Source organism: Leucopleurus acutus (assembly GCF_964270905.1).
Source record: "Leucopleurus acutus genome assembly, contig: HAP1_SCAFFOLD_322, whole genome shotgun sequence".
Taxonomy (NCBI): Eukaryota; Metazoa; Chordata; class Mammalia; order Artiodactyla; family Delphinidae; genus Leucopleurus; species Leucopleurus acutus.
Window position 1 is genome coordinate 58,455 of NW_028139026.1, and position 7,791 is coordinate 66,245.

Below are 7,791 nucleotides of genomic sequence, written 5' to 3' on the forward strand. Positions count from 1 at the left end.
CTCCCCAGGATGCAGGAGGACCTAAGAGCTCAGGCAGGAATCCTGGGCTGTCCCAGGTAGGAAGACACATCTGTGTGGATAGAGAGGTAACACCATCTGACTCACACTTTAGCAGGACCATGCTGACACTGGCGAGGTAGTTACTTAGGAGACGTTGGGACACTATTAAACCCTAACCACACTTGACTTCAAGGCAAACATTTCTAGTTTAATCTTGTAGTAGTTTTTGTTCCATTCAGCAGCCTATGGCAACATTAACAATCTTAGTCTTTGTTATTCTGGGAGCACTTGTCTCTCTCCAAGATTTAAATTTGCTGCTGTCTTCGTTCTATAATTATCTGATAAATTGCTGAGATTTTGATAATGTGCAACTTGCCCCATTTTGAGGCTGTTTTAAGTACACTAAATAAGAAGCATTTTCTCAGCTTCTCATCTCTCTGCGTCTCCAAGACGAGTATCAGCTTTATTGTAACACCCAGAAACTGGAAAGAGTTCCAATATCACACATCAGCTTAATAAATAAGCCAATCATGCTATGATCATTCTTGAAATGCAACCTGTTATTAAAACCAGGGATTCTTGATACACACGAAAACATGAGAGTATTCACAAATATATGTGCAGAGTAAAATAAGCCATAACAATAAATATATATATATATTTTGTTTTGGACTTATGTTATGTTCCGATTTTTATAAATTCTAGAAAACGAAAAGTAACCTGAAGGAACAAGGGAAGATCAATGGTGATGTGGGGACAGGATGGAAGATAACAAGGGACAGGAAGGAGGAAACCCAGAAACTACTGAAAATAATGAGATGAACTGATTTGTTCTCTCCTGATAATGCTGATGGCTCCGTCAGTATTCATCACAGTGTTCATGTCAAGAACCTCATTAAAGTAATTACAAATAAAGAAATGCATGACTTGGGAGGGAAGGAGTGGAGGGAAGATACTGAAACATAAGAGACTCTTGAAAATACTTCTCATCAATCCTGACCCCTCCATATATTTTAGGTAAACATGAGAAGAGAGCAAAGTCATCATGACCTCATTACAGGAGGGGGATCTGCAAACCTCACCTGGCAACTCCAACTCTGTCCTCTAGTAGGTTCCAGGGAGCAGCCTGGCCCAGAGCTCAGGTGCAGATGCTGGATTTAACGGTCACCCCATGTTTCTCCTTGGACACTACACACACCCTCCATTCCTCTGGGTATAGATACACCTCTAATATGAGGGTAACAATGACAGCTACATGACGGGATGTGAGTGCATATGTAAGATGATATACGGGTCCTAAGAGTTTACTCTGGAACAATCACACAATGAAAGTTATATTTCCCAAATGCTACCAACACCACCAAAATCCAAGACTCTCACACCTGCTCTGAGAGCCTGCCCTTTCTGAGGACATTCAACGACATAGCCTCTTATATACTAGAAGGTCATGCAAATAGGGTCCTTCCGCTGCTGATATAAAGCAGCCCCAGCCCTGACCCTGCAGCTCTGGGAGAGGAGCTCCAGCCCCGGATTCCCACGTGCTCCCATTCAGGGCTCAGGACAGAACACTCACCATGGACTTTGGGCTGAGCTGGGTTGTCCTTGTGGCTATTTTACAAGGTAATTTATGGAGAGCAAGAGACATTGAGGATGTGAGTGGATATGAGTGAGGGAATCAGTGGATGTGTGACAGTCTCCTGACCAGGATGTCTCTGTGTTTGCAGGTGTCCAGTGTGAGGTGCAGCTGGTGGAGTCTGGGGAGGTGTGGTGCAGCCTGGGGCGTCTCTGCGACTTTCCTGTGCAGCCTCTGGATTCACCTTCAGTAGCTATGCCATGAGCTGGGTCCGCCAGGCTCCAGGGAAGGGGCTGGAGTGGATCTCAGGTATTAGTAGTGGTGGTAGCACATACTATGCAGACTCTGTGAAGGGCCGATTCACCATCTCCAGAGACAACTCCAAGAACACGCTGTATCTGCAAATGAACAGCCTGAGATCTGAGGACACGGCCGTGTATTACTGTGGGAAAGGTACACAGTGAGGGGAAGTCAGTGTGAGCCCAGACACAAACCTCCTTGCAGGGAGGGAGGAGGGGGGATGCAGGGGGCACTCAGGACATACAACTGCTGTGTGGTTCAGCCCCAGGAGCAGGTGCAGATGGTAGTTAAGGGCTGCTTTCCTCTAAGGGTCTGGGGTTTCCTCTCCATATAGCAGTTTTCCCTGGGGAACCTCTCTGTACTCATCCATGGTTCTTCACTTACACATTCAGTCTCTGAATTAGAAAGGCTTTTCAAATTTCGGGGAAAAATGTCATATATGAAAGTCCGAGACTCAAAGCTATATATTCAGGTTTTCCCTTGTCTAATTCTTGTCTAAATTGACCCGTTTCAAAACTATCCCAGCGGATGTATAAACAGTTAAACATATTCTTCCTTCCTCATTATCATATCTCAGCCCTGCCCTACTGTAGACCAGCTGTCCCTGCCAGGATGCTGGCTGTTGACTTGCTGCTAACCTCTTGCATGAGAAGCATAAATGCGCTGAGCAGCCCCGGATCCTCAGTGGGTCGCTGGGAAAGATGCCAGTTAGAGGGGACGTGGGTGGGGGTGTTTCTACATGTGCGCCTTGCTTCCAGGCCCAATAGAGTCCCTACCCTTAGATAATACCTACATCCTGTTCTCCTGTGCAGACTATTTTATGTCAAATATTCATCGTTAAAGCTATTACCAATAGACACATGTGTAGTTAGTAGGGAAAGTTTATAGTCAGGTGAATAATAACATGCATTTTCACAAGCTGCTGAAAACAAATCTATTCTCCTTTCTTCACCACAGCATCTTACGTGAGCACTAAAATGCAGGAAAGCCCCACAGCTTCTCATTCCACGAAGAGTCCTGCAGACCTACAGGCAGGCCCACCTCTGTCCAGGAACCTTTGCAGAGGTGGCAAGGTCCAGAGTGGAGAACCCAGGCCTCGACAGGAGGTCTCACTGTGTCCTGATGTGTGCTCTCCAGCATATCATGTGCCAATTCCAGGCTGCAGTTTAGCTTCACATCTGTAGGATTCAAGTGTCTCGTTACCTACATCACATGCTTGGTGTGCATATGTAGAAACAAAATAATAAAAGAGGCCCTGAGTGTTGGCGCCCAGGGTAGGCCACCCGATAATATGCCTCAAAGTGACTTAAGACAGAGCCAGTGCAGAGGGACATGCTGACTTTCCTCTGTGTCACCCTGAAGCAAGAAATAAACCTCCCATGTGAAAGGTGCTCTCCTCACATCTATGCATGGAAATGAAATTGTCCTTCACCTCACGCCTTCCACCTGCCTTTTTTCTGTGGAAAAACATTTAGCCAAAGAATAAGTTTAATCAGAGAAGCAAGCAAATGCAGAAAGAAAGGAAAACTGTCCAACAAGACTAAAAACTAATAGTTTAGTTATTAAGCAAATCAAGGACCTTTAGTTCCTCCTCAAGGGCTATTGATAATATTCTTGTCCATGGCCCATGAGCCGTCTTATAGATACTGAAACTCCCACCAGGAGGAAGAAGTTAACTGCATAATGACCAGAATGTAGCCATGACATAAGCTGCCACAATTGCAAGAACTGGCCTCAAAGAAATGGGAACAAACCGACCCTGGACCTGAAGATTAACTCTACTTAAAACAATCAAGAGGAGGCTGATCAGACCACCACATGACCAACTGCAAGATGACTGTCACAGCTGACTCTGCCGTTTCTGCCTGTAGCCCCTCCTTCCGCCTATAAAAGCCCTTTCCCACAGATGCTCAGTGCGGGGTGGCCTTTGGAGAGAAGTCTGTCCCCCACCCCCGGGTGCAGGCAGCCAAAATAAAGCAAACTTTCTTTTCACCAACTTTGCCTCTTTATTGGCATTTCAGGACCCAGCAGCCGGACCCTGCTTTCCATTGCAGAGGGACACTCTTATCACCAGGGATGGGAATTCAGGCCTGGAACCTTTATGAACAAACCTTGTTCTTTCTTTAATGCACTAGTCACCCCCAAACCCTGCTTAGGTTCTTCACTAATTGAGCACCCAAAGCGCACATTTCCTCCTTCTACCACTTCCTCACAAATATTGCATCTTTGTCTAAATATATAAAAGCTGCCTGCTTTGGTCCCTTCTGGGTCCATTTCCGTGGCACGTCCATGCCTATGGTTAAAATGGTTTTCTTTTCTCCTGTTAATCTGTCTTTGTTAGTTTTATTATCAGTCCAGCCTCAGGAACTCAAGAGGGGCAGAGGAGGACATTTCCCTCCTGATAAGTCCAAGTTGCCCCAGAGAAGAGTTTGACAATTACAATTTCAGTAACACATTTCCATAATTTTTACTTGTACCTCTTAAAATTTAGACAACATGCTGTTTCATAATAAATGTTTCATTACATCCCTCACATTTGAAACTGGATTCCAAGTGGACCTAGAAGATGAAATGTGAGGACAGTGAATGTCTCCACATTCAGTAACGTCTAAGGCAACAAATCTAACATCACACGAAGACGCTGCTGATTTCCAACTATAGTTCCCGGTTCTTCTTTGCCCAATGATTTCAACAAAGATACTAAATGACCTAAACCCTCTGGTCCCAATGTTGCTGAAGCTCACACCTCATTCTGAGCTTATACCCTCAAGATTTTATAAGGTAAAATACAGAGACCATCAGAAGGACCTGTCCACAATGTCTCCATGAAGCCACCACCATCAGCCTTTCTCCCTCCCATCACGATGGTCAGGCCCACTTGCTGTGACCATCACTGGTAACCTGCAGAGCCAGATAACTGAAATCACCCCACTTCATTTCCCATCACCCACTGGACATCTCTCATAGGTATTCCCTCAAGCATTATCATATAATCCGGTCTCCAGACATAATTTCCTCCAATTTTCTCCACAAAGGAAAAATAACGTTTTTGTAGTTCTGGTGACCTAACACATTTTTCCTAGGGAAAAATAGACCCTAACAACACATCCCCAACCACTGAAACATAAAGACATCTGCTATATATCCTTCTATGTTAAGATGAATTTGGCTGGATCACCTCTAATGGACCAGCTCAAGAAGGGCAGCTCAGATGTTGGGGCATCTGTACAAATGCAGGCCCTTCTTCCACCTGGTGAATAATGGGCCCACCTGGTTCTAGGTTTTAGATGCCATCCCTTCCATTATCCTATCCCACAGCATATCAGCTCAATATTCAGGTCCTGACAACAGGGTGTAGACGTGTCCTGTGATTCTTGCCCATATTACTTTGTTCGGCTCTCCTATTATCGACATTCAAGCAGGCAGATTCTTTAGTATATACTTTACTCTGCAAATATTATTGGAAAACCTAGAAGAAGTATAGTACTCTGTTCATGAAATAGTATGGAGTAAATAACTTCTCACAGACGGCAGGCTCGACATCAGTCAACGTACAGGTGAAATAACTGGGCTGAGGAAGAGCTGACCTGCCCCAGGCCCACAGGTGTGACCTCTCAGGGCAGGAGTGGAGCCAGGGCTACATGTACCGGGTGTCAGTCAGAGATGGGCACTCACATTGGTCTTTCTGGTTCCCAGGAGAAGTAACATCACTGATGACACTGAGGTCAACATTCAGCACCCCTGGCAACCCCACTATAAATGTCAGACATACCATTACCATCGTGATCCCGAATTTACATCCTTGCAGACTGAAATGCAGATGGTGAGGCCACATCCTCAGTGCCCACAGCGAGATGGGATGGAGCTGTGTTCTGCTCTCCAGCACCATTTGCTGATGTGACCTCAGGCACAGTCCCAGGACTCAGTGACCCAGGGACTCGGGAGAGCTTCTCTCAGGTGGACTTTTCAAGGGAAACTGCTTCCTGAGGTGAGGAATTTCCTCTGACCATGACACCCACATACTCTGCAAGCCATTCACTGTGAAGGTTTACTTCCAATAATCATGCATGTTCTCTCACCCAGTGCAGTGGGAACTGTGTTCCTGGACTTCCAATGTCACAAGCTGTGACAGGGAGAGTAAAAATGAACACTTCTAGAAGGAGTGAGTCTGTGCACTGTGACCAGGTCACCTGCCCAGCATGTTGGAGTCCTGAGGAGCTTCCAGGAGTTACCTGTTCTTAGACCTTGCTAGCCCTGGGGATTCCTCAAAGTCCACCCGCAAGTAGGGAGCCCTGAAGCTCGCAGTGTTCCTACAGACACACAGTTGTGCACAGGAAACACGCAGGTCAGGCTACTGTCCATGTCAGCAGTGCTGGGATCCATGACCATCTCAGCAAGAATGACTACCTTGTCCACAAAATACACGGTGTATTTAGTTGTTAAGAGTAAATCCACCTCCAGAGCAACTCTTGATAACATTTAAACTGTTTCGGTGAAGAAATGTTCACCCAAGTTAAGGGAAACACGAAATCCGTTGTGAATTATGATAAACAATAAATTTTACCTGACTTTGTCTGAATTCAATGTCATTATTACATGTATGGTTTGTCTAAAATACTTGTGCATCCAGGATATAAACATGAGATAATGCAGAAAGGAAAGAAAAAGAGTCTGTGTCTGACATCTTGGAGGACCCTGAATGTGTGATGGGTATTTATGTGAAATATATACATCCATGGGATTAAAGTCTATTCCCCAAATCTGCCATTAATCCTTGAGCACAGCTGACTTCCTGACTATCCCTTCTGCATCATTTCATTCCTGGACACAGAGTCCCCCAGGCATAGGGAGGGGACCCCAGGTGGGGTCTGAGTTCTCTGAGGGCACAGTCAGCACCCTCCTCAGGTGGAGCCCCAGAGACTGGGACCTCCCTTCACTACTTTCTGCTTTTTATAAAAAGGTCCCTCCCTTATGCAAATATCCCCTTAGCCCACAAGGTAAAAACAAAGTACCTGTTCACTTAAATTCAGGTTTCTCCTCATGTTTGAAGAGAATTTCTGGGCTTCAGAAATCTCATCTGCAAGAAGATGAATCCACTGTGGTTCTTCCTCTTCCTGGTGTCAGCTCCCAGAGGTGAGTTTCTCAGGGATTCAGACGTGAACACATGGGGAAGCTGCATCTGAGCCCATGAGTCACCGGTTTTCTCTCTGTCCACAGGTGTCCTGTCCCAGGTGCAGCTGCAGGAGTCGGGACCCAGCCTGGTGAAGCCCTCACAGACCCTCTCCCTCACCTGCACTGTCTCTGGATTCTCATTAAGCAGCTATGCTGTAGCCTGGGTCCGGCAGGCTCCAGGAAAGGGGCTGGAGTGGATTGGTGTGACCTGGGATGGTGGAAGCATAGGCTATAACCCAACTCTTAAGTCCCGGCTCAGCATCACCAGGGACACCTCCAAGAGTCAAGTCTACTTATCGCTGAGCAACCTGACAACTGAGGACACAGCCGTGTATTACTGTGCGGGAGACACAGTGAGGGGAAGTCAGTGTGAGCCCAGACACAAACCTCCCTGCACGGAGGCCCGTTACCACCAGGGGGCGCGCAGGACCCACCAAGTACAGGGCTGAGGCCTGCGGCAGGTGCGGATAGGGGCTGGGAGGGAGTTCTTGTTAGAACCTGTGCTTTCCTCTTCCTGCCCAGGACCTCTACTAGAGACCCTGTTCTGTATCCTAATGTTTCATTGTTGTGGATTATGAAGTGTCTAGAAACTTTTGTGTGCATGTACATATTTGCTTAATTTTTATTTTTATTATAGTTGTGTATATATATCCATACGCACAGACACATATAATACTCAAGAATTAAGGCTGTTTTTCATTTCTTTATTTTCCTTTTTCTTAAAGGTGCTCAGAACAACCCTGCTG

The 7,791-nt window shown here is 46.0% G+C and overlaps 1 long non-coding RNA gene across 1 annotated transcript; it reads left to right on the plus strand.

Moving 5' to 3' along the window:
- Window positions 1-6,942: 6,942 nt before the first annotated feature.
- On the plus strand, window positions 6,943-7,250 carry LOC309978939. The gene is made up of 2 exons (XR_014327166.1): window positions 6,943-7,006; window positions 7,091-7,250. It is a non-coding gene; the product is annotated as an uncharacterized lncRNA (long non-coding RNA).
- Window positions 7,251-7,791: the final 541 nt, after the last annotated feature.